Raw genomic sequence first — 27,546 nt, 5'->3', positions numbered from 1 at the left:
CAGTTTCATTAAAAAATATGAGATAGGAAAATATAGACAAGGGATCTAGGGTACTGATTAATCAGGGAGGTCTCTCTAAGGAGCCAGCCATGATCTGTGGATAAAGAATTCCAAGCTGGTGCCTCTGATAACACCAGCTAGTCTGAGATAAGTGCAGGGTGTTCAAAGTTCAGAACTGAGGTAGTGTGGTTGGAGAGAAGTCGATGAGCAAGGAGAGTAGGGTAGAAAATAAGGTTGGATGTGTCTAGATCATGATGGATGACAGAACTCAAGGAGATTTTTAATGTGTTATAAATGTGGAAAACCATTTCAGGATTTTATGCAGGGAAATGAAAGAACCTGTTTATCTATTAAAAAGACAATTTGGCTGGTGAATGGAGAAAGGGGGAAAATCATCTGTGAGTACGAGGTCAAGAAGTGACCATTGGTCTTAGCAACGTGAAAATCACTGTGACCTTGGCAAGAGCTTGGCAAGAGCCTTTTTCCCAGAAGAAGCAACAAATGAATTTCCATAGTTGTTGGTCAAAGAGAAAATACAAGATGAGGAAGTAGAATCCAAGAACTACATCTTTGTGTAAGTAAGTGCTTTAGAATATGGTGTGTTAAAATAGTATCACCTTCCACCTTAAAAACTTGGCAGAACATGTAGCATACTTCCAAACAATTGTGTTTTAGAGTAATATGTTTTTAAATTTGGAACTTTAGAGATGACCTAGCCCAACCCTTTCGTTTTATAGATGGCTTCAATGAGGTCTGGGGAATTTAACTAGTTGCAGACACAGAACCAGATGCCTGATTAGGAGTTTGCTGGGCTGTTTGTTTATTTGTGTTAGTATCCCACACCACCACTAATGAAACCCAGCATTTATTGAGAGCTTACTAAGTGCTAGGTACTATTCCAAGAACTGTACATATATTCAGTAATTTAATCCTCATACTAAGTTTATGAAGAAAGTTCTATTAAAATCTCCATTTTACAGCTTGGAAAACTAAGGCACAGAACACTCAAGTATCTTGTCCAAAGTCATCCATCTGTAACTTCTTTGGAGCCAGAGTTCAAAACTGAGGTACTCAGATTCAGAAGGCTACGTTCTTAACTATGCTCTTCTATTTATTTTTCCATTTAGTTCCAAGCCTTAAGACTCTATTTAAAAAATGAATATTTGCATAATTAATCATGTTACATTTTTGAGGTTTCATTACATATCTAATTTCATATAACCTCAGTATATCCTACCATTACTCTTTGTAGAAAATACTGTTTAAGTTTAGAGTTCTGCTTGAGTTTTCTTAATTTTTGTTCTTTTTGATGCATCTGATGGTAAAAGTACAGTTGGTCCTCCACTTATAATTTTTCAACTTTATGATGTTGTGGAAGTGATACGCATTCAGCCGAAATCATACGTTTGATTTTGAATTTCCCGGGCTAGTGATGGGATATATTGTCCTATGCCATGATGCTGGGCAGCCCCAGCTCCCGGTCAGCCATGTGATCACAAGGGTGAACAAACCTACACTTACAACCATTCTGTTTTTCACTTTCAGTATAGTATCCAATAAATTATATGAGGCATTCAACACTTTATTGTAGGCTTTATGTGAGGTTTTGTCTAATTGTAGGCTAAATGTTCTAAGCATATTTAAAGTATGCTTATGTCAAGCTATGATGTTCAGTATGTTATGTGTGTTAAATGCATTTTTGACCTAAGATATTTTCAGATTATGATGGGTCTGTCAGAATGTAACCCCATCATAAATCAAGGAGGATCTGTAAATAACTACCATAATGGCATAAAATCATTGCCCACTGAAACAGCTTTCTATGAAATTGATTTGCTATCTGACCACTGGAAGGAACAATGTGAGAAGATAATAATATATGTGCTTACCCCTCTTTGAACTTTACCTCGATCAGATTACTTATTAAAAGGCCTCTTTCCAACATTTTAATTATAAAAGAAATAAGATCTTCTTTGCAGCAGGGGGAGGGGCGGGGGGACTTTAGAGCATCTACCATATGGTTCTAGGCAATAAGGACTCAACATTTTTCCTAAAAATAAAAATGAATAAATGGGATTTTCTCCTTTTTTTTTTAACTTCTTAAAAACAGTGAAATTTCAGGAAACAATATTACTTTTCTCATATCCCTCGCTGTTTTAAGATCTGAACTTAAAGATTCAACTGGATTTTTATTGAAATTCACTGTGCTTCCCTTTCAGCTGTGGTCTCAAAATACCATTTCTGCATTTATTTTAGCCCATGGAATAACTGCTCAGAGAAACCACAGAGTCAATCAGACTCAAAATGCCCCAAATCCTTCCTGCTTTGGAGTTTTCCATCTTCACATCAAAGCATTTCATGCCCTTCAGCAACTTTTTAATGCATTTGCTCCTCGTATGCAGAACTTCCATTTAAAGACCCTCCTTGGCTGACTTCTTTGATGAAGTTGTCTGCTTGCCAGGAGAGCAACATTAATATACAAGTTACACAGGGGCCTTCAGGTCCTCTTTGATGATGACCTGATGTCTTAGATAATGTCCAGCTTCAGGTGTGGAGAAACCACTGTTTTTTGCACCGGGCCAAAGGAATTAGTTTCTAGCGTGTACACGCTGTGACGTTAGCGGAGACAAATATGAGCTGCTTAAATGAGGAGGTCTTTTAAGAAGAGGATGAAACACACTAGAAGCAATTACTGGACTCCATCAAAATAATGTTATTAATACTGGATTTAAGAGTAGTTTTGTTTTAGTTGAAGCTTGTACACATGCAGTGACATTGAAAAAACTTGTAAATTTTTTTTCTTTACTTGTGTAAAGTGGGTCTCTGCCATCTTTTTTTTTTTTTTTAAACCCTGAGTTTATTTGAATAGTCTCAGTTGCCTTCCTTTAATGAGAGGCAAAACAATACATGTTAACAATAGATTTGGAAAAGAAGGACTGAAATTCCCAAGGGTGGTGATCTTTTGGAAGAAGTTAATATTCATGAGTTACGGGAAAGTGATGGGAGCCAACACATCACTTTCCTTTGCTCCAAGTGTTCAATTCTGCCTACAGCCAAACCAGACCTTATAATAAAGTTATTATTACTTTTAAAAGAGGGAGAGGGGAGCAGATACACATGCTATTTGGCCTTTATAATCTCAACAAAAGCAAACCTAGGGTTTATATTTGTATACCTTAAGCTCATGCTAAGTCTTCATGTAAAATTTCCATCTATTTTTGAAAGCAACATTTTTCTTTTGTCAAATCATTATATTGCTGTACTAAAAAAATGGGGTTGGATGAAATTTGGCCCAAGTATCCTTCTTTCATTTTTGTATTTGTGCTAAATCAATATGCCAAGGTTCAGATTCAACATTTGGTTGATAACGACTGAACTTGCTAATTTATTCATTGAATGTTCACTCTCTGCCAAATTGTATTTGTGACTATACAGAATGTAGAAATAATTTCCTGCTTTTGTCAGAAATTTCTATTCTAAGAGGGCTAGATTAAGCAGATGTAGGTCAGCCTTTTGCCCATATTCATGTCTCTTTTCTTAGGAGGAGAGTTACAGTTTCTGAAAAGATGGGCAATTTTGGAAGGAGAACTTTTGAAGGAGGAGAGAATGAAGAAGTGATTAGAAGGGAGAGAAGGACTTGGCTTGACAGTGTGGCAACTCAGTATGTAGTGAGAGAGAATCCCTTCTAATTTTACATACAGTTCTTCCAGGAATAGAATATAACCTTGAATTTTTCTATCTTGTTCTGATGTAGCAAAGAAAAAAAATAGTATATTTACGGGACCACTTTTACAACATTGAATGTTCTCATAGAAAACTTTTTTAAAAATTTGTTTAATGGCCTTATAAGTCTAAAAAGTATAAGCTCGAGTCTACAAATATAAGCTTCACATTATGAGTAAGTCTCATTAACAGGTGAGAAAGAGATGTAGTCCAGAAGATGTCGGATGAGAGTGACCCCAAACTTATTGCTGATTAGTTAAATAGCATATATTTTCAGCAATTAGTGAAGAGAGCAATAGGAAACACACATGTTTAATTAGTCATATGGTTTGTTTTACTAGAATGGAAACTGCATGTCTCTTCCACTGTGTCAGCCTTTTAGGGCTTCACAAATTATCTCTCTATACACACATATATTTCCTTCATTTTGATTATACGGAAAAGTGAGAATTAGGATAACATACAAATCATTTTAGCTACGTTGCTAGAAAAGTAATTGAAATGCAGCAGAGGTATTTCCATTCCTTAAGTAATAGGAAATCTGGAACCTCTATTGGTTGCAAGTGTGTAAAGTTCACTGTTTTAATTCCTTTGTATGTTACAGGTAATCTGTTAGAAACAGATGATTTAGGAATGGTAGTAAGTTCAAACTTAGTAGTTAACGTTCTAAAGAGCTGACTTTCAACTTACTCAGAACTTGAAGGAATCTCAGGCGTAAGGCGTATTTTTTCTTCCCATGCCCCACAGAGGAAGCCGTGGCCACAACTGTTTAATCCAAGTTCCCTCTTGAAGCCTGGTAATAAGGGATTTTTCTATTCATGAAATATTAGTCCTACTGACTACAACAAAAGGTGACCTGTAAATGTAAAGAAGAGAAGTTGCAGTTCTTTTTAAACCTAGATATCTCCTTCTGCTCTGGGAAACATTAGCCTGGTACCCCTTGCCTCTGGAAGAGCTCATGGTATGGTCTCTGGCAGAGCTCGTGGTATGGTCTCTGGCAGGCAAATCCATCACAGACCAACTTTGTCTGGGTTACTGAAGCAGAGATGGTCTATTGGTATGTTAGGTGGTCCTTCCTTTCAATTATTTTATCCCCGTTCTTGAAATTTTCTTCTCTAGAAAAATTACTAGTCACAATATTTAGTCCTTACATTTTTAGGAGGACACAGTGAAATGGTGTTTCTCAGGCAAGAAAACCTGAATATCACTACTCGGATTTCATTAATCACTTTTAGGAAGCAAAATCATCGACACTTTTCTATCAAATCAATAACGTTCAGTCAGCCATTTTCTTTCAGGATGAAAGTGAAATCTGCTGGGAGATGAAGTCCTATGATTCAAAATAACAATGAGGCTCATGAACATTTGACCAAGAACTCACTGTTGACACTAGGAGAGTTTATTTCAATTGCTCTGTCTTTGATTAACCTAAAAATTCATGGTGCCTTTTTTTTTTTTTTTAAAAGCTTCTTCAATAACTGTAATTAATCACAGAATTTTGGCATTAGTCTTTCCAAGGCCATGAATACTCTTTGAATGAACGACGATTCTTTCTTTCTGTTAAGTTTCTCTGCCCCAAGGCCATCAAAATTTCATAGTCAAGTTTCTCTGCATTCTTCAAAGCTTTCTCTTTCAACTTTTGGCTAAAAACAACATGACAGAACAAGATTCATTATCTGGGCCTATGAGTTAATCTGCGTTCAAACGCCTGGTGATTATAGCACTTAAACCTGTTAATCAAAGCACTTGGCTTTTAGAGAGAGTATCTTTGAAAGTTGTGCTTATAAGAAGAGTTGAAAAGACTGACTTGATCTGAACACTTAGACTAGGCAGCCATCCAACCACATAGACTGCTGGGCAAGGGTTAGCCCCAACAGAGCAGCTGAGTTTATGATATGGGCAAAAGGAGCCAAAAGATTGAAAATAGTATTTGTTGTTTATTTTATTGTTCTGGAATCATGTTTCTAGATTACTGTAGGATAAAAGGGGTTTTTAATCTCTTTCTGCACTGATACCTAGAATTTACTTCCCAGCTAATTTGGCAGGATTTATCTGGTGAAGATTCAGCATTTTATGTCAGGCTCTTAGTTTAATATCTTTGTGTAAAGTGGGTCTCTATCTGCCACCCCCCCAACCCTCGTTTCATCCTTTTGAAATGGAAACCAGCCAAAACTCTTCTCTCTTCATATTAATCTCCTTGTCTTTGGCAACTAATCATTACAATTATTGCTTTTTCCACTCTTCTGTTCTCTAATTTCGCTTAACCCTTCCTCAGTTCCTTGCTCCCTCCTTTGTCATCTCTTCTCTCTACCTGCCCTGCTCCCACAGTTGTAAATTCTTTTTAAAAGGCCTGATCACTTTCCATGCCTATCCTAGTCTTTGCCAGTTGGCACAGGGACTCCCTGCTTACCCAAAGACTTCTCAACATGAGAAGTGTATGATAGAAGAGAAAGGGAAATACAGTCAAACAATTTAGGGACTGGAGAAAGTTCAAAAGAAAGTTGCAAAGCCTGTGGGTAAGCTTTAGAGGAAATAAGGTAGTTTTGCTGAGACAGAGTCAGTGGAAGCTAAAGATTATTATCCAGCACATAGCTGAATTACAATGTCACTCAAACAAAAACAGCAGACTAGTCCCTAAAATGATGGTATGTGGGGAAATGCACAGTCTAATCGTCATAAGTTCTGTGTTATCATGGTGAAACATGTTTCGGTGAAGAAGACAAGAGGTAATACCGGATCCGAATTTAAGATGACTCAGTCATACATGAAGATAAACGAATGGAAGCTCAAGCAGAATGAGCCCTCTACAGGAACTGGTGTTCATTGTGTTTTAATATCACTAATTTGGGCAATTGCCTCAGTGCCTAATTAATATGATTTTGCAAGGGTTTCTAGGTCCATGTTGCTCGCCTGACTGTGTGGATTATTCTCATTCATTATTTTTGTTGTTAGGTGCCAGGTGCTGGGGACCTAAAGATGGTCTGAAAATTAAATGTCTACCTCCCTGTACCAGCCTCTGGATCAGATGTTTTATATTTGTTAATGTAATTAGTCCCCACAACTACCCTGAGTAATTAGTTATATTACCCCCGTTTTACAAAGGATTAAACCGTGGTTCCTGGTGGTAAACAACAAGGTCACATACTAATAAATACTAAAACCTGAACTTCAGTTCAAGCATGTCTGACTCCATTGATCAGACATTTCACCAACTGTATTTGTAAGTATGTATGTGTGTGTATAGATATATAATGATATATATAATATATAATGGTATATATAATATATATACTTACAATTATATATATATCTATATATACATATATATATATATACACTTATAATGGTGTATACACACCATTATAAGTCCTTTATTGAAAGCCATGGTGTCCTGCCAAGAGATTGGGGTTTTCAATATCAATTCCAGGAAGTGTCAGGAAAAGAAGGGAGTTGTAATGTTTTAAATGATGTCACAGGGTCAACAGATTAGGGAATCTTTATTCCTTTACCCTAAACTGACCCTTTTTTTTTTTTTTAAGATTTTATTTATTTATTTGACAAACAGAGATCACAAGTAGGCAGAGGGGCAGGCAGAGAGAGAGAAGAGGAAGCAGGCTCCCTGAGGAGCAGACAGCCCGATATGGGGCTCGATGCCAGGACCCTGGGATCATGACCTGAGCCAAAGGCAGAGGCTTTAACCCACTGAGCCACACAGGCACCCCTAAACTGACCCTTTTGAATGCAATCCCATAGCTAATCAGGATCATCTTTCCTGGGACAAGGTAGAGAACAGTGAAGCTTGTTTTACTTATTAGCTATTTAAGAATCTGTGTCCTTCATTTATGTACTTTAACACTTACGGGAACCTACTATGACAGGCAATTGGGATATGAAATAAATAAGAAATGATCTCAGACCTCAGGGTCTTTTTAGTCTCAGGGAAGGAATAAACATAAAAAGAAGTGCAAATAAATTTCATCAAATTCAAGAAACAATTTTTTTTTTTTAGGTGCATTATTATTTTACCCACCACCAAGGGAAAAAAAAAAAGATGTCAGAATAAACTCTGTTATTCCACTGTAAGATTGGAATGTGCATAGAGATCTTCTTTATGATGGGGTTATATCCCAATAAACCCATTGTAAATTGAAAATGCCATAAGTTGAAAATGCATTTAATACATCTAACCTACCGGGCGCCTGGGTGGCTCAGTGGGTTAAGCCTCTACCTTCAGCTCAGGTCATGATCTCAGGGTCCTGGGATCGAGCCCCACATCGGGCTCTCTGTACAGCAGGGAGCCTGCTTCCCCCTCTCTCTCTGCCTGCTTCTCTGCCTACTTGTGATCTCTCTCTCTCTCTCTGTTGAATAAATCAATAAAATCTTAAAAAAAAAAAATACATCTAACCTACCAAATGGCTTAGCTTAGCCTAGTCTACCTTAAATGCTCAGAATACTTACATTAGCCTACAGTTGAGCAAAAACCTCCCAACACAAAGCCTATGTAATAATAGTGTCGAATACCTCATATAGTTTATTGAATGCTGTACCAAAAGTGAAAAACAGGATGGCTGTATGGGCACAGAATGGTTGTTAAGTGTATTGATTGTTTACCCCCATGATGGTGTGGCTGAATGGAAGCTTCAGCTCATCGTGACTGCCTAGTGTCACAGGAGGGGATCATGTCACCTACAGCTAACCTGGAAGGAAAACCAGAATTCAAAATTGCAAGTATAGTTTCTAGGGAATGCATATCATGTTTGTACCATTGTAATGTCGAAAAATCGTAAATTGAACTATTGTAAATCAAGGGCCATCTATATTAGAATCAGTTAAATTGAGTGAGTGCCATGCTAGGTGTAAAAGCATTTACAGTGAGGATATTAGGGCTGGGGTAAGGAGTCACAAAGAGGAGAGTCAGAAAATGCTTTCCAAAGTGATCTTTGAATGGAATGTGTAAAGGTGAGTAGGTAGGATTGCAGATGAACGATGGGCAGGGTGTTCCTTGAAAGAGCTAGAATGAATGAAAAAGTGTGCCTGTGTAGCTGGGACACAGCCAGTCGTGCCCCGGGGCGGTAAGTAGGCAGGGAGGCTGAAGCCCTGCTGATGGGCTGGGAAAGGGGGGCTCCGAGGCAGTGTGGTGCTTGGCAGTGCCACTCCTGAGGGGCAGACCATGCTAAGGGGTTTTGTAAACCGTGCTGAGGAGTTGGCCTATTGCCAAATAGGAAGCCACTGAAGAAATTCAGGCAGGAAGTCAAGTCTATCTTGACCTTTTTCTCTTTCTTCCAGCCCTTTGGACAAGTGGCTTCATCGATAGCCACTTTGAGAACAAATCATTGCTGTCGCAAACTTCTGTTCTTCCCCGAGTATACTGCACCTTGCCATTATTTCTGGAAGCCCATTTGCTTTTTTGAGTTTGCGTCATTATTGACCCTCTCTTGATTTATGCTATATGGCATATTTTCTCTGTTCTTTGAGGGTAGTGGTGGAATCTTCATGTCTTGTTAATTCTATATTAGGATCTGTTTTGAGCTTAATCTCATGGAGATGACATAACAAATAACAGGACAAAATTCTGCTTTATGTATAGATACTGTGATCGGCCTCTGAGGAGCAACAGGGAGATTAACATGCTGCTATTTCTGTATGCTCCTCAGTGTGAGAGCCAGCCTCCCAAAGGGCCCCCAGTGTCCCCTCACTCCTGGTACTCACGCCCTCTTAGGGTCTCCCCCACACTGTACCAGGATTATAGTCTGTGTGGCGAACAGAATACAGAGAAATACAGCATTTAAGGTAGACTAGGCGAAGCTAAGCCATTTGGTAGGTTAGATGTATTAAATGCATTTTCAATGTCATTCTACGATTAGGTTGTAAAAGACTATCATTACCACCTGGAACTCTAGCTCTCTTTTTCTTTTTCTTTTTTTTTATCACTTGCTTTGTGGGGGAAGGCAGCTGCCATATCATGAGAACACCTGTGCAGCCCATGGAAAGGTACCTGCAGAAGAAACAAAGATGTCCACACAATAGCCCGGGACACAAGTGATCCTGAAAGTGGATCTTCCGGCCCCAGATGACTGCAGCCCAGCCAACGACTTCCCTGCAACCTTAAGAGAAACAACACCCAGCTATGTGGCTCCTGGATTTGTAACACCTGGTAGGATCGTGATGATCTCCTATGAGATATGGATAATTACTTTAAGCTTCTAAATTTAGGGGTAATTTGTTATACAGATAATTAATATACTTAGTAAATGTCATTCAAATTTTATCTGAGTGGAAGTCTTAGAAGAAAAGAGAGTGGGATACTCAGGTTTAGAAAACAAAAGGAACTTGCTATCAGATCTCTGATAATAAATGTGTGCATTGTAATTCTTTTTTTTTAATTAACATGTCATGTATTATTTGTTTCAGGGGAGCAGGTCTTGTGATTCATCAGTCTCTTATAATACCCAGTGCTCGTTACAACACATAGACTGTAATTCTGCCTTAGCTTAATTTTAAGGTAGATCTGTGTCGCAGTTCAGACTTGGCGGTTCAGTGATTTGTTGCCTTAAATGTACAGCGATGTATATTGTCCCCTAGGAACCAGAAGAAAAGAAGACCTGGCTGGTGAAAAGAGACCTAAGATTCTCCCTCTAAGAAGTGAGTTTGGACATGAGCTCTATCACTTTCTATTTGGTTGCCAAATGGGGAATTTATTTAATCTTCTTAAAATTGTGGTTTCCACACCAGTGAAAGAAATATAATAATTCATACTTCGTATATCTTGAAGATTAAATGAATTAATGTGTATAAAAGAACTTGGTAAACTGCAAGGCACCGTCTGAATAAAGGTTTTATGCAAACTATGGTGCTGACGGTACTAGCTCAACAGGCCCAACAGACTGAGTCCGTGGAAGAACGGCCGTTTGGCAACGCCGAGAGTCTCTCTCGAGACGATGAGAGGAGGCACGTGGCCCGCTGGCGACGTGGGTGCCAGGCAAGTCACAGGCCAATCACAGACCTCCAGGCTTACCCTAGCTCTGTGCAGGCTTCTCAGGCTTGAACCCTCTGTAGCAAACGTGACTTGGAGAGGAAGCCACAGTAAGAGTTAAGAACAGCACATGCTGTATTTGGGGTGAACTTGATGCCATCATTTACAAAGCTAGGAAAACTGGGGGCTTTACACTTGAGGCAAGAAAAGAAAAATGTATATATATATATAGGTCACAAAGAGAATTCCAAACATATTACTGAGACTGATTTCTAAGACTGAATTATGAAAACGATGGGCAAATAAATTAACGTTTATGTTAAGCTTTTAAACAAATACACTTAATTGTCCATGACATAGATTCCAGCTTGCTTTATCATAACATTTTAAAAATGAACACTTTCTACCTTCAATTTTAAGTGCATATTTTTTGTAAATAATCATTATTTACAATACCCTTTTTCCCCCCAGCTATATGGAGATATTGTTGACATATATCATTATATAAGTTTTAGGTATACATTATGATATTTGTATATATTTCAAAATTATTACCACCATAAAGTTAGTTAACATGTATCACCTCACACAGTTATAGCTTTTTCTTCTGATGAGGACATTTAAGATCTATTCTTTTAATAACTTTCAAATATACCAGACAGTAATGTTAACTGTGGCCCCTGTGGTGTACATTACATCCCCACAACTTACTCATATCTGGAAGTTCATACCTCTTGATCACCTTCATCCATTTTCTGTACTCTTTAACTCCCCGCACATATGACAAGCACCAATTTGTTCTCCGTTTCTATGACTTTGGTTTTTTTAAGATTCCACATAAAAGTGGGATCATACAATATTTGTTTTCCTCACTCTGACTTATTTCATTTAACATAATGTTCTCAAGTTTCATCCATGTTGTCACAAATGGCAGAATTTCCTTCTTTTTTATGTTTGAATAATTGTCCGTGTAACATTTTCTTTATCCATTCGTCCATTGATGAACACTTCAGTTGTTTCCCTCTCTTGACTATTACATACAATACTGAATGCACATGAGGGTACTTGAGATAATGATTTTATTTCCTTCAGATACATACCCAAAAGTGGAATTGCTGGATCATATGGTAGTTTTATTTTTAATTTTTTAAGGACCCTCCATACTGTTTTTCATAGTGACTGTACTAGTTTACTTTCCTACCAACAGTGTACAAGGTATCCCCCTTTTTAAAAAATCCCTCTTTTCCCTGTATCCTCACTGGCATTTGTTATCTCTTGTTCTTTTTGGAAATAGCCATTTTAACGTTTGTGAGGTTGTATCTCATTGTGGTTTTCTTTTTCTTCTTTTTTTTTTTAAGATTTTATTTATTTATTTGACAGAGAAAGATATCATAAGTAGGTAGAGCAGCAGGCAGAGGTGGGAGGGAAGCAGGCTCCCTGCTGAGCAGAGAGCCCAATGCGGGGCAGGATCCCAGGACCCTGAGATCATGACCTGAGCTGAAGGCAGAGGCTCAACCCACTGAGCCACCCAGGCGCCCTTCTCATTGTGGTTTTGATTTGTATTTCCTTGATGATGTTGAGTACCTTTTCATGTACCTATTGTCCATTTGAATATATTCTTTGGGGAAATGTCTCTCCAGGTCCTTTGCCCATTTTTAAATTAGAGTATTTGTTCTTTGCTATTGAGTTATGTGCATCCTTTATATAATTTGGATACTATTTATCAGATATGTGGTTTGCAAATACTTTCTCCAATTCTTTAGGTTGCCTCTGCATTTTAATAATCATTTCTTTCTGCTATGCAGAAGTTTTTTAGCTTGATGTAGCCCCACTTACTTATTTTTGCTTTTGTTGCTTGTGTTTCAGGCGTCCTATCTAAAAAATCATTGCCAAGACCACTGTCAAGAAGCTTTTCTCCTATGTTTCCTTTTAGGAGTTTTATGGTCTTAGGATTTACCGCTAGGCCTTTAATCCACTTTTGAGGTAATTTTTGTAAATGGTATAAAATGGGGTTCTAGTTTCATTATTTTGCTTGTGAATATCCAATTTTCCCAGCACCATTTATTGAGACTATCTTTTCTCCAATGAGTATTCTTGGCTCCCTTGTGGGCTACTGGTAAGTGCATGGGTTTATTTCTGGGCTCTTGATCCTGACCCCTTGGTCTCTGTTCGGTTTTATGCTAGTACCATTCTATTTTAAATGTTATTGCTTTGTAGTATAGTATGAAGTCACGAAGTGTGATGCCTCCAGTTTCGTGTTCTTTCTCAGGATTGCTGTACTTATTCATGGCCTTTTGTGGTTCCACGTGAAGTTTAGGATTTTTTTTTCCTATTTCTGTAAAAAATGCCATTTGAATTTTGATAGGGATTGCACTGGATCTATAGTTGGTTTTGGGCAGTATGGATGTGTTAACAATATTAATTATTTACAATATAAGTTTTATAAATATTCAATGTTAAACGTAAAGTCTTCCTAAAATTCTTTCTTTGTAAACTCATAATGGTTTGCTTTTATTTATCAATGGCATTAGAATTTTTCTAGAGGCCTGGAATCTTAAAATTATGATAAATCTGACAATCCATTTCCCAAAAGGAACGGATTTTAAGTATTCTTTCTGTTTCTTTCCAAAGGCTATAAGACAGGGGATTGCATGATTTCTCTAGCAGATGCTGTTGGTGCCCCGCTGTTTTTTCCCTCAGTGCCCATAGAGTTAGCTTCTCACTGCAGACTTTTGCACCTCTCTACCCGTGAGCTTTTCTGCCTGGAAGAGCTCCTTTAGCTCCTAGAGATGTGGGAGGAAGCATGGAAGATCTGGGTAGTGAACATCCCTGGAAGCATCCCTTAACAAACCAGTGATAGGAGTTGGTAGAGAAATACTCCAGCTTCCTCCTGTCTCAGGTGGGATAACTCTGAGGTGTATTTGACCCGGAGGGATTAAGCTCTACTTGCCTAGGAGCAGTAAGCATCTCTGAATATATCCTCTGCTGGCTTCCTTCCTTCCTTTTCTCCTACCAGGGCTGCTTAAGTTCACTTCTCAAACTGTCAACTCAAATCATTGTCTCAGGGTCTGATTTTGGGGGGAATCCAACCTAAAAACTCCCTCAATTAAGCTTTTTTAAAGGTTGTTTTTAAAAAAAATTATTTGACAGAGAGAGAGAGAGAGAGAGAGAATACAGGTAGGGAGAATGGCAGGCCGAGGGAGAAGCAGACTCCCTCTGAGCGGGGAGCTCGATGTGGGACTCCATCCCAGGACCCTGGGGTCATGACCTGAACCGAAGGCAGATGCTTAATCAACTGAGCCACTCAGGTGGCCTTCAATTAAGTTTTCTAAAAATTTTCCCAGCCACCTCCAAGTTACACATTAGCATGTTCCTTCACCAGTGAGAGTCACATAGGAAACTGTGCCTGGCTGCCATTTCAGAGAATTTCTTCGAGTTATCCAAGCCAGAACAGTTGATCAGAATCACATTTTTCACGGATACCAATTGGCTATATAATGAAACACACAACTTATTCCAAAAAGAGGTTTTCGAATTAAATGAAATAGGCTTGTTTCAGGAATTTCTACATCTTGTTACATAATGAAAGGAGTAACTTTTTCCAGGCACCGTTCATGAGTTAGTGTGCGGTGCTTTTCCACTTCTTCTGATTCTGATGAACTAGCAGTTGATTCCCAGACACAGCTGGGGAAATCAGAGAGAAGGAGAAATGGTAGGGGCCGACATGGATCTGTTAGTTTCTGCTGCCATTTAGTCTAATGGTAACTTGACCACATTTCCCCTTAGCTGGGAGCTAGTGGTGGAGAGCAGTAGAGAAAATCAACTTCTTTGCTACCCTCCTAATTTAGATGAAATAATTCTAATAATAATAGAATTGAGGCAAGGATGGAGATGAGCTTTCATTTTAGAAATTTGTATCATATTAATTTTTGATAACCAAAAATATATCTTCCATTAATCATTAGTTTATTGCTTACTGTGTCTGAGGTTAAATTCCCAGAACACTGGATGACCCATTGCAGCATCCACCATAATTACCAGTAAGTGTGCGTGTTGGTGGGAGTGTGAGAACTGCTGTGAAAGAGAACACAGTATTTGGTTACGCAGATATGCTGAGTGGTAGTAGACAGAGTCGTTTGATTACCAAGTTTCCAATCGTTAGAATACAACAAATATGCATAAAGCCACAGTTATGTGAATTATGATTTAATTTTTTCTGACAGACTCCGAGGAAGAAATAATGCAAAATGTATATAGCCTTCAGAGCATTTCTTAGCAAGGAGAAGCATAATGGTGCGCATTAATACTCTCTTGACTGGGAGATAATAGACGACTGTTTTGTCTCACAGGAGCACTTGCACATTCTGATAATAGCACTACACTGGCCTCTGTGTCATTTTGTTGTTGTTGCTTTTTGGTTCCTGTGGTTTCTCTGGCTAATCTGAGACCGGTTATTACTGCCTCTGGGAGGCAGACATTTAGATGGTGGCTCCCTCATGAGGCTCCTGAGAAAGTCCTCCTGGATGAGCTCTTAGGCAGGTGGTTCTCCAAAGGAAGTCTGCCTTCGGAGTAGGCGGGGTCATCCATTCTTTCCCCCTTTGGGCCCAAAGCTGTCTCAGTTCCTGTGATACATCACAGGGGATCTTGCTGCTGGTTTTTCTTGCCCTCAGGTCAGCCCTTTTGGGTGGGGTATGAATGAAAGTACTCCCCACTATGTGCATTCTTCCTATGGTATTCTTGGGAAACTCACGCCTTCTTGTGTCTCAGAGGAGGGAATTCGGAACATGCCACTGCCGCCTTCCCCACCTGGAAGTCCATTTTTTGTCATTCTCTAGTACACATAGTTCACCAAGTCTACTGCAAGGACAATTCTGGCACAAAGGGAAATTCCCAGTCAATACAGCTATATCTATGTCTACCTCTGAATTATTACCTATCAATTAATCCTTAGCACTTAATACAGGAACTAAGGAATGGAATAATTATTGGTTGAATGAACAAAGATTTAGTTGTCTGACAACTCTTTACAAGAAAATTTTTGTTAACTCTTTAAAAAGACTTTTATCAAGTCAGACCCAAAGTCTCCCATTCCATTGCATGCCATTTTCACTGGAGAACAACATCTGCTTTCTGACCCCTTTAGAAGGCATATTATATACAATAAGATTGCAGTGAAGTCACCCACAGCCCTCTCTTCTTTTTGGCCAACGAACTTCATTTCTGCAATCCCTTCCTCTTAGGTTTTGGTTTCCAAGCCTTTAATCTCTGCTCTCTTCTAGATCCAAATGTCCCACTTATTTTTAAACTTGTGGAGACCTAAATGGAAATCTACCCTAATGATGCTGTAAAAGTCTGGCAAATTTTAGGGGAAACCAACATCTGGTTGGTTCTTCCTCATTATCTTTTTGCTGCCTTTTCATTAAGGGATTCTTAGGAAAAGCTGTAAAATGTATTTTTAAAATAAATTCACCAATTTCACTTTTATTTGTATGCACACTCTATGCAAAAATGGATTGACAGCTGGTGGATTTTTAAGCTCACAAACATAAGCCTTTATACAATATATTTAAATAGTCTGCACATACATTCATAATTTAAAGGCTGAATACTAGTCTTTTTAACTTTAAATTTTTTTTAAATTTGTAAATTTAAATTCATTTAATTAACATATAGTATATTATTAGTTTCAGAGGTAGAATTTAGTGATCCGTCAGTTGCCTATAACACCCAGTGGTTTTTACAAGTGCTCTCCTTAATGCTCATCACCCAAATACCCCATCACCCGCCCCCCAGCAACCCTTGGTTTGTTTCCTATAGTTAAGAATTCTGTGTGGTTTGCCTCTCTCTTTGTTTTTGTCTTATTTGTTTTTCCTTCCCTTCCCCTAAAATTTTCTTTCCTTTTTTAAAAAGATTTAATTTATTCACTTGGCAGAGAGAAACACAGCTCGAGAGGGATCATAAGCAGGGGGAGTGGGAGAGGGAGAAGCAGGCTTCCCGCTGAGCAGGGAGCCTGATGCGGGGCTTGATCCCAGGACCCCGGGACCATGACCTGATCCGAAGGCAGACATCCAATGGCTGAGCCACCCACGCACCCCTAAAGTTTTCATTTTTGTGTATTAACAGTCACGTTGTTTTGGATGAATTATTTTTCAACTTAAAGATATTTTTGTTGTTTTTACTTGGAACGTTACCATGGTCTTGGTATAGACCTACTGAGTAAGAATGAAAATAACAAGTGTCACATAGCTCTTACTGTGTGCCAGGCAGGTATTTTAGATGTATTAACATACTCAATCTTTGAGCTAGGTACTATCTTTATCCATGCCCATTTCTTAGGTGGGGCCAGCCAGACTAAAGACTTGACCTACATAGTATAGCAATTGAGGTTCAGAGTTGGGGTTTGAACAGAGGAGGCCTAGCCCGAGTCTGCATTCCTAAGACATGCTGCCATATATTTATGAATATAGGGGTGTAGAAGGCTCCTTTTTTTCAGTGGTCTTTAATAAACACAAGCAGAGGTTTTCTTTGTGTTTAAAGATGACTTCTCTTATCCTTGAGTTATGATGCTGGTTTGACTAAAGAAATGACTCCTGCTGCTATCTTTCCTGGTACACTCTCATTGCTCCCTTACATTAAGGAAGATTTCATATACTTTCTGCTTTGAGAGTATGAATCCTGCAGTTGCTAAATGTTGGTAAATCTAACTTCCTGTAGGTTAAATATTGAGCTCATCTTGCCATTATGAATCACAAATATAACCTCCAGGAGCCCTATAAATTTGCCCCTAACAGCTGTGATATATATCTTGGGTTACCCACAAATATAGAATAGGGCTTGATCTTCTCATCCCAACTATAATTCATTTCAGAGTCTGTTTTCCAGAACAGATGGTTCCATTGTTACCATTAAGGTCTTCCTGTGGGGCTTTCAGAAACTGCACTGCCTTTTCAGAGAACATTTGAGATCTTTCCAAAAGAACTGTCTGAATCATTAAATTGGTGGTGGTGTGTTGAGGCCACTAAACTCGTCCCAGCTTTGGCTATTTGGGTTGTCCTTTTTGTGTTACACTTAAACTTTGAGGAAAATAATTACTTGATGAAGAAAAATAATCACATCCCAACTTATTTTATTTGGATTAATAAATTGAGCATAATATTCAAACCTGCTTAAAAACAATCTCAATTCCACAGTGCTATACCTATTTAAGAGGGAAGTTTATCAGAGAATACCCATGGGCCTGTTTCCAAACATGCCTTTGTTCTTACTTTGTATGTAGGACAGGAAAACACTATTTACAATAATGCTTAGGCTTTTAAAATAAATTTTAAAGTTCTTTAGCCACTCCCTAATGTTACAAAATATTCCCTAAACCACGGATTTATCTTTTAAAAATATGATACGCATGCAATTTTGTGGTATATTAGGAAATACTTAAGCAACACATACATGTATCTTCTAGTATGCCATGATTTTTAAAGGAGTCAGAGCAAAATATTAGCAGTATTTATCTCCTAAGAAATGGTTTGGGGCCATTGGGGATGGAGCTGAAGACTTTGACTTTTCATTTTATTTGTTGCCTCCAGTGTCTGGATTTCTTTTTAAACCCGGTACATGTATTTTTCCAAGTAAGTATCTGAGCAGTGAGATTATTGTTTTTATGTATTTTCCTATCTCAAACAGAAATAATATTTAAAAATGGAAAGTAGTTCTTTAGCTCCCTCATAAGAGTTCCATCACTATCTATCTGCCTATCTATCTAAAAAATTCATTTATTTATTTGAGAGACAGCATGATGGGAAGGAGCAGAGGGAGAGGGAGAGAGAGGATCCCAAGCACACTATGCCCTGAGTGCAGAGCCTGACACAGGGCTTGAGCCCAGAACCCTCAGATCATGACCTGAGCGGAAACCAAGAGTCAGACACTTAACCAACTAAGCCACCCAGGCGCTCCTTCATCGCTCAGCATATTTAGATAGTTTGTTTGACTTGGAAAAGGAAAGGGGCCTATCTTTATTATTTTAGAATCTTAGCACTGAAAGGATCCAGCCTTATTGCTTTATGATAAAGAACCAAATTTAAATGAAATTGAGTGATTTTTCCAAGTTCATACCACCCGTGAGTGGCAAAACCAAAAGTAGAATTCAGGTCTCCTAACTTCATCCAGTACTTTTCCCATGAAACCATCCCATCTTCCCAAAGTATTAATTATTTATATTTCAAAATAGTATTATAATTGGCAACTGTAAAATTTTGCACATATATTCTATTAATTTAATTGTACTTTAAGGTTAGAAGAGGTAAAAATACATGTAAGGGATAAATACCATGATTCCTAGGTCAAATGAATCTCAATCATGTTAGGTAAAGTATAAAGTGTTAAGTGCTAGAAAACACACTCAGTTTAAAAAAAAATGGTGCTCACTTTGGGGAACACTCATTTTTTAGAGATACAGGGTTCTAGATGAAAATGATGATCTCATCTAATGATTTATATTCTACCATTCTTCTGTTAGGATTGCAAAGAGACCTAATTAGACCTCACGAAAACTCCTTAATTCTAAATATCTTCCTATTTAAAAAAAAAAAGTTGATAGTGTAGACACACAGTTATTCCTCTAAAAGCCTGGCATACTAGATATTTTATTCAAAGACTTTATAATCATGAAAAGAAAAAAAAAAACAACTGGTAATTCTAGGCTACAAGGAAGTAAAACGCATGAAAAATGATCAGACCTAATCAAACCTAATTCAAAGGCAGACCTTATTAAAAATACACCATAGTAAAGGAGAGTGTGAAATCAGTGCACACTCTTACTGGAATCATAGTCTAATTATTTCTTTTTGCTATTTATAAAAGTGCTTAGCTCAGCTCTTGAAATCAGTGAATAGAGATGTAGGATCCTTAGTGTATCCTTTTTCTGTAGTTGTGGAAACATATGTATGTGCTCTGCTCCTTGAACAGCTGACCTCTACGAAGTGAGAATGGCTCAGAGGAATACTTCCTTTCCACATACAGAAGCAGTGACAGAACACCAAAATGGCACTTGGTAAGTATTTGCTGAGGAAATTAATCAGTACCTGGTACTGCTTTTCCCTATCCACTTTAAATCCATACGGAAGTTTTGAAAAGTCTTGGGAAATTTTTTTACTTCTTTCCATTCCACTATTTTGAACTGGAAATACATAAAGAAAAATGGAACCTGGATAACTACAGGCCAAATTCCTGGAGGAAAATGATAGGGCAAAAGAAATTACTCCCTATTTGTCACTGCCCGGATGTTGAGTTTTTGTGATAAAATGAATTCTCATTATTTTACCATTACCTCCTTCCTGGAGAAGATTGTCATTGCTAGTAACTCTCATTTGTATTTTTTTCCCACTTAATATGTTCTAGTAAGATGATCAATGGTATGTTGTTTTTATTTTCATTTTACTTTTTCCTAAGCGGAAACTGAGGCTTTGAAAAATTAAGTCACTGGCCACACAAAGAAGTCACTGCATCAAGGATGATGCTGGTATAATGGGTTTAAAGAAGAACTTGGATAAGGAGAGGTAGGTGCTGAATCAGTGGAATGTGAGAAGTTATTGGCGCTGAGCAAAGAGACCAGCCCAAGAGAAAGACGGCTGAGTCACCAGGAAGTGGAATTAGCACAAAAGGTCAACTTTCTCTCACTGATCAAGGAAAACTCACAAGTCATATCCCTTACATGATAAAAAACAAAGCTTAAACACTTTGATAAAAATCTGACATGCCTGGAGTGCAACTTCTCTAGATGCGTTTGAGTAAGGTTTTGAGTAAGATTTAAGTATAAGAAAAACATCTTTAAAGCTGGGTACCTGTTGGGTCCCTGGGCAAGTTAAGGATTAATTCTAGATCCTAGATCCTAGACCACATCTGGGTTCCACTAAGAGTAAAGAGAAGAAATATTGTAGGAGTTTTTATTTCAGAACAAGCAAACAAGAAACAAAGAGAGAATGAGAAAGAACTGTGTGAACATAATAATGCAAAATTAATTTTAGTTGCAAAGTATCATTGGTACCATTTAAACTAAGAAATAGCTCTTCTAGTATTGATACCACAGGCTCAATTCATTATGATGAGACTGGGATGTTAAAGACACCAGACAAAGTGAAGAGCTAAATATGAAAATCTTCAGGAGGATGTGGGGAAACCATTAAAATTCATTGGTTCAAGCGGTACGTTAAACATTTTCCAGCCCATTTATTGAGGCTATGGAAAAACTGGGAACTCATATTTCTCACTCTAGGATGTGGAAAGTTTAAATTACAAGAAGATGAAAAGGAAGGAAATGGCAAAAGGAAGGAAAACCATGATTTCGTTATGGCTAATCTAAATTTATTGGTATTTTTCAATTTAAGAAACTGCAGGGAAGATCAAACAAAAGGATGGGGCGGATATGAAACTGTAATTAACTTATAGACCAGAAGAAGAGGAAAAGAGAGGGCTTTCTTACATTTACAACAATGAAGAGAAGCCCTCCCGAGTGTAGACTGTATTTCATTTATTCATTATTACAGTGAGAGCTGGTTGAGTAGGCTGTCTACATAATGGACGTGCCCGTAAGAGAGCACAAAGTGTCACCTGACCATTCTGAAGCTGCCCGTATGAACTGAAGTGGAAACTATCTTTGAGCATTGGAATTACTACTGTTTATTGTTTCCCCTGTTCTAGGCACTGTGTAAGACCATTTATATTATATTTCATTGAATGCCTCTAACTGCTCTGGGAAGCAGGCATACTACCATATACAGTAGGTGGGGACATTGAGGTGGAGAGAGAGCAACTCATTTAAGTTCACATGGCTGGTAATCAGAGGAGCCAGGGCTTCAACCTAAGTTTAAGTTTCTCTGACGCAGAGCTCATGCTGTTTCTACTGTGCCATATTTTCTGTCACTTCCGTTTTACCCAGGAAGGTTTTTGTGGTTGAATGAGAGAACTTTTTTGGAAGACATAGAAACCAAAGGCAGTACTCTGAGGAGAGGAGGGCTAAATAAGAGAATTTAAGATGTCAACGTGGGAGGGGCACCTGGGTGGCTCCGTGGGTTAAGCCTCTGCCTTCAGCCTAGGTCATGATCTCAGGGTCCTGGGATCAAGCCCTGCATCGGGCTCTCTGCTTGGTGGGGAGCCTGCTTCCCCCTCTCTCTCTGCCTGCCTGTCTGCCTACTTATGATCTCTCTCTCTCTCTCTCTCAAATAAATTAAAAAAAAAAAAAAAAAGATGTCAACATGGGAAACAGAGAGTATGTAATGGGAGGCCCAAGCCTGGTGCACAGTGTTTTCATAGATATTCAATGTATGATGTGATACTTCTGTAAGATAAGGAGGAGAGAGAAGGCAGGCTTAGAGTAAAGAGATAAATAATTGGCTATATAGAAAGATGTTTCTTTTCCTCCGAATGAAGTTTATAGGGGTCTGTGTGGAGTCATAATTTCAAACGAATGAAGGGAAGTCTATATAACCAAGGGCATGCCAGAGATAAGGTTCCTGCAGGTCTGGAAAAGGTACATCCCATCAACATCTCAGGGTTGGAAGCATATCTCCCAAACTCCCTTTTTTCATGCTGCAAAAAAGGCAAGGCATTTTAAAGATTTGAGATTTTGAAGGTTTAGGGTAGATATATTATTTATAATTGTCTGTTTTGAAATTTATTTCAATTAACTTGTAAAGCTCCTTGTGTGTTTGTCACAGAGAAAGTGATTGGTTTCTTATCTTCTCTCAAGCATGTGTAGATCATAGGAGGCTATTCAACATTATGAATTTTTAGCATCATTTGCAATAAGTTTTGTTTTTCCTCCTTCCTTCCTTCCTTCCTTCCTTCCTTCCTTCCTTCCTTCCTTCCTTCCTTTCTTTTTTCCATGACACACACCAAAAGGATTTCAGGGCACTCACAATGCCCTTACACATGTTTTGAGAGAAAAAGATAGATATTTGAAATTAGGGAAAACTAAATAGTCAGAGAGATAATAGATTTGATCACACAAATTCTGGAGTGAACAACTTCTACCTAAATAGCATGGCTATAGAAACAGGACATTAAGCACAAAATCCTAGGTAATACAAAATAGAAAACAAAAGTTTATTTTTTAATATCCACATTTCTTAAGGTATCTTAACATGTCTTAACCATGTCTAAGCCTGTCTTATCAAAGCTACAACTAGAAAGTTAGCTAAATTTCTTTGGTCTACATTTCAAATGTTTCAATTCAAACATTTCTGGTGTGCAACTTTCTTATCTCTTTCCCTGATATGTTGGTAGAAAATTGTATTTTTCAAAATATATGTGTAAGTATTTCATGATTCCCTATTAAAATACAAAGTAAGACATTTTCACCTTTCCACAAGTAAAAAATAAATAACCATGAACCTAAAATTTGCTAACTATGGAACAGTATAAAAAAGAGGAAACCAAGTCACCATCCAAAGACAATAATTCTGTATATTTCCTACAGAGATGTTTGTGTATTTTGGAGAATGGAGAAGGGTGATAAGCTTCAACCAGAATTTTTCTTAGGCTGCCAAGATCATGACATGTACTGTTCTTGTCATTCTCTGGAACTATAGCCTTTAAGAGAAGCATGGTCCAGAAAATGCACAGTGGCGCTTTACAATCTGCATTTCCCCCAGGAAGAAAATATTCTTTCCATACTACAAAGTAATAATCCCCTTCTAGAAAATGAATGACTAATTCTTTGTGTTATAAATAGTACAAAGTTTGACTTCCGAATGTCCAAATTTAATCTGCATGATTTTTGCATACTTATAATTCATAGAATTGACCTAGCAACAACCTCTCACTTCCTACTTTGGGTCTTGCTCCCAGATATCTGGTCTCATTTTTCTTCAGGTAAGATGCACCATGGTATTATTTTCATACTTAAATCTAAAGATGCCAGGAAGGTAGGCAGAGGCTAATTATTCCAGTTTCTGAAACAAGTTCCCATGAACCCCTCCTTTTTTAAAAGAAATTTTATTTATTTATTTATTTATTTATTTCTAAGATTTTATTTATTTGACAGATGGAAATCACAAGTAGGCAGAGAGGCAGGCAGAGAGAGAGGAAGAAGCAGGTTCTCCGCTGAGCAGAGAGCCCGATGTGGGGTTTGATCCCAGGACCCTGAGATCATGACCTGAGCTGAAGGCATAGGCTTTAACCCACTGAACACCCAGGTGCCCCAAAGAAATTTTATTTATTTAAGTAATCTCTACACCAAACATGGGGCTTGAACTCTTGACCCCAAGATTAAGAGTTGCAAGCTCTTCCAACTGAGCCAGCCAGGTGCCCTCCCCGCCGCCCCCCCGCCATGTATTCCTCTTTTTAAAGAAGCCTTTAACTCAGGCATTTAGCTGCACAGTGTTACTTTAAATATTATTTGGGCAGGTATTAATTTTCCTGATTCCTTGCTCAACCTTATTTCTTATTTCCATAGCTCTTTTCTTGGATTTATGTTTCATTGGCTAGAGTATGTTCACGTGAGTGTGTGTGTGTGTGTGTGTGTGTGTGTGTGTGTACTTCTGAAAAATTGAGATTGGCTAGTTTTTGTATAATACCTATTAGTAATGCCTCAGAACAGGTGTTTCATGAAGTACACTTTGAAAAACAAGGTATAAGTTTACTAAATTTATTTTGACTGAAAGTATTTAGATTTCTTAAGCCAGATTTGATTTCATTGTTGACAGTAAACTTTTTGTGACCAAAGAACCCCCGTAAATATTGGTTCAAATGGGCCCCACACAACGGAGGAGTGGGAATATGCATTCACCTTTCTGGAGGACATTTCAGTCATACATTGTCTTCCTGTCTTACCACATTGCTGAGTTGTAGACAAGTAACAGAAAAAGGAAATTAAACATGTTTTACCTAAGGTTTTCAATGCAAATAAAAGAAAAACTTCTCAAAAAGGCAGTGTAAGCTGTAGGTTGATTAGTATCTTCTGTACTTCACTCCCCTGTCCCTCCATTATAGGTAAATTAAAGTTATATATATAGGAGGAATATAATACATTCTCTTCTTGTGAATCAATATGACCACTTTTACAATTTTGTATTAACAAAATTAACTTTTGTTACTGTTTATGAAAAATGAGAAGATAATGTTTGGGAAAGAGCAAACGTGCTAAAGTAAGGGGTGAGACCAGACCTCTAGGCCAGAACAGTGACACTATTCTGTAGTAAGACTTCCTAAAGGAGTACTTTTCATTTACAACTACAAATTTCTACTCCCCTCTGCAACCCCGACTCAATTATTTGTATTCAAAATTCACTGCCAGAGATTTCAATCCGTAGTATGAGGATGTTTGAAGAAACCATGAAGACAATGAACTCTATTCTGGACATAGAGAGTCAAATTTAAAAGACAGATCTCTTATTGGATATTGATTACTTTAGACTTTGCTGGGTATGGAAAATTAGCCTCCCTTCATATCCCAGAGTAGCTTTGCCGCACTCACTGGAATTCCTACTTGAGAACTTGAAACTTGATTTGGTTTCAGTCTCCACAATGAACACATATGGATACATAAATGGCTTCTAAGCCTTTTGATGTTCATTAAGCGGAAGGAGTGGGGAGCTGTTTCCTGGAAGAGTATGGGGCACCAGGGAGCATTAAGAAAAGAAACAATGGCAGAGGAAATGTCGGTCTTTTGCACTCATAATGTTTCTGTGAACAATACATTTCATGAGTTTTGGGGCCTTGAATGGACTTGTTACAGGTTCCAGTCCTATTCCCACCACTGTCTTGGGGGACCATACATAATAACGCTACGCTTTAGTTTTACTCTTGAAAAAACAACCAACAATGTACCCACTTCCCCTGGACACCTAATGAGGATACTGGATTGTTTTGTTTACAGACAATGTGAAAAGCCTTTTGGAACATTTGTAGTCAGAAGATCTATTAAAAGGTATTCTCAAGTCTTACTCTTTAATTATCTCTCTCTTAAGGAAAGAAAATACTGGAGAAAGATAAAGAACATAACAACCCTCCATATCTACAGCTACCAGAAATAACCTGTGTTTAACTTTCAGTGTGTATCCTTATGGTCATATAAATATGTATATATATTTTGTTAAAGTCAGAATTAAAATTTTGTAAATTGTAACAAATGGAATTGAGTTTTTAACTAACCACAGTTACACAAATAGAAGTCTGTTGTGGATTTTATTTCCCACAAAACTTTGTTTTTGTTAAATAATTCCCCAAATGTTCATTTTTTCTGTCTAAGGCACAGTGATACTTTACAAGTTTTTAAATGGATTTTGTATGAGTCAAATATTTCATGTGTATCATCGCGCACATACCATCCAAACCCTTGGATTGTTCCAAAGGTACATAAAGAGAAATCACAGTAATTTCGAGAATGCCTTACTCAGAAATCCATACATGAACAGTTCAACTGACAAGACCCCAGTCAGTCTATTCTGCTCTTAAGCTTATTACTTTGGGACTCTCAATGCTCAATATGGTTGAAGAGCAGCTAATAAGCTAGCAATTATCTACCACCTATAATTTCCAAAGAAAGAACTGTGTTAGAAACAAAGTATAGCCATAGTCCCTATAACCAAAAAAGGAATGACTCCTCATCTTGTCATAGTTTTAGAGAGGTCTCTAAGGAGAATTCGTCCATACCCTATCTCCTTTGTGACACTCAATTAATTAAACCATCCAGAAATGATCTGTTTAACTTTCAGGTGTTCCCAGATCTGACTCAAGTTATTTCCATTCCCTCCATGTCTGTGTATAGAGCTGTACATCATTTCTAATCCCCCCCTTTTTTACTAATAATTTTTATTAGTTGAGCAGTAGGTTCTTAGCACGTGCTTAACACTCTTAAAATATTTTCTTAAATATTTAATCTTTACATTTAGGTCTTGAGATTGCTGTTTCTGGTTAGTAGCTATTTGCCTTCAAAATCCCATCCTTATCTTTTCCCTGGGCACATAAACTCCCTGTTTGAGATTATATTTCTCAGCGTTTCATGCTTTTATGCTCACATCCCATTGCTGAGGACTTAGTCACATGACCAATGGGCTGTGAGGGAAAGAGCCAAACCTCTGCCAGTCAGACTTTCTTAAAATTGCTCATCCTGGAGTTCGTCCTTCCTCCCTCCATGCAGGCTGCCTGGATTTACTGAGACTCAGCTTTGTCCTTGTGAGTGTGGACCATGTCCTATGGAATGACCCAGCAGCAAGATGGAAGGTATCCACGATCCTCAGTGGCTTGGAGGAGCAACACTGCCCACCTTAAAACATTTTAGGAGAAGCAGAGAAACAAACCTCTAATTTAAGCCATTGTCTTTTTAAAAACATATTTTGTGATTGCTTTCTTTCAGCAGCTTAGCTCTTACCTCAGCTCATACAGAATTACTGGCTTCATTTTACAGATCAAGAAAAGTGAAGTTCATGGAGGTAAGTCACTCATGTCACGACTTTTCCAGCTTCCCCATCTTCCTCAGCAGCAAGTAGGCCCAGGACTGGAGAACACTCAGCCCGTACAGGATCCAAGTCGAAACTGTCTTTAATCTCTCCATTTCTGGATCTCAAATGAGCACCCTTCTGTTTAACAGTTCTCCTCAAGAGGTCTGCTTTCTCCAAACAGCCTGTCCCCATTGTAAGAAGTTCCAGAAGGGGCTCGCAGGGTCGAGGGTTATGTGGCGTCACCTCAGCTCACCTCAACACCTCTGACAAAGGACAGCGGAAGAAAGGATTCTTTCTGTGTGAATTCTCGTCAGTCTTTGCCTCTTAAGGAGTATATTATTCCTTACAAAAGAAACCCATCATCTTGTTCTACAAATAAATATAATTATTACTAAATTTGTGTTCTGCTGACCAAAT

General features: G+C 38.1%; 1 long non-coding RNA gene across 3 annotated transcripts; it reads left to right on the top strand.

Annotated features, from left to right (window-relative positions):
- On the top strand, window positions 1-27,546 carry LOC111147348. Of its 3 annotated transcripts, XR_002640615.1 has the most exons (7): window positions 1-574; window positions 9,676-9,877; window positions 10,306-10,365; window positions 12,563-12,679; window positions 19,658-19,742; window positions 20,141-20,247; window positions 25,657-27,546. It is a non-coding gene; the product is annotated as an uncharacterized LOC111147348 (long non-coding RNA). The 3 variants fall into 3 exon arrangements; XR_002640617.1 differs by lacking the exon at window positions 12,563-12,679; XR_002640616.1 differs by lacking the exon at window positions 25,657-27,546 and having other exon boundaries at window positions 20,141-20,248.

The sequence above is a fragment of the Enhydra lutris genome, unplaced genomic scaffold (genome assembly GCF_002288905.1).
Source record: "Enhydra lutris kenyoni isolate GAN:26980312 unplaced genomic scaffold, ASM228890v2 scaffoldscaffold16, whole genome shotgun sequence".
NCBI classification, from domain to species: Eukaryota; Metazoa; Chordata; class Mammalia; order Carnivora; family Mustelidae; genus Enhydra; species Enhydra lutris.
The sequence above is the reverse complement of the archived record's forward strand: the minus strand, read 5'-3'. Positions and strand labels throughout refer to the sequence as shown.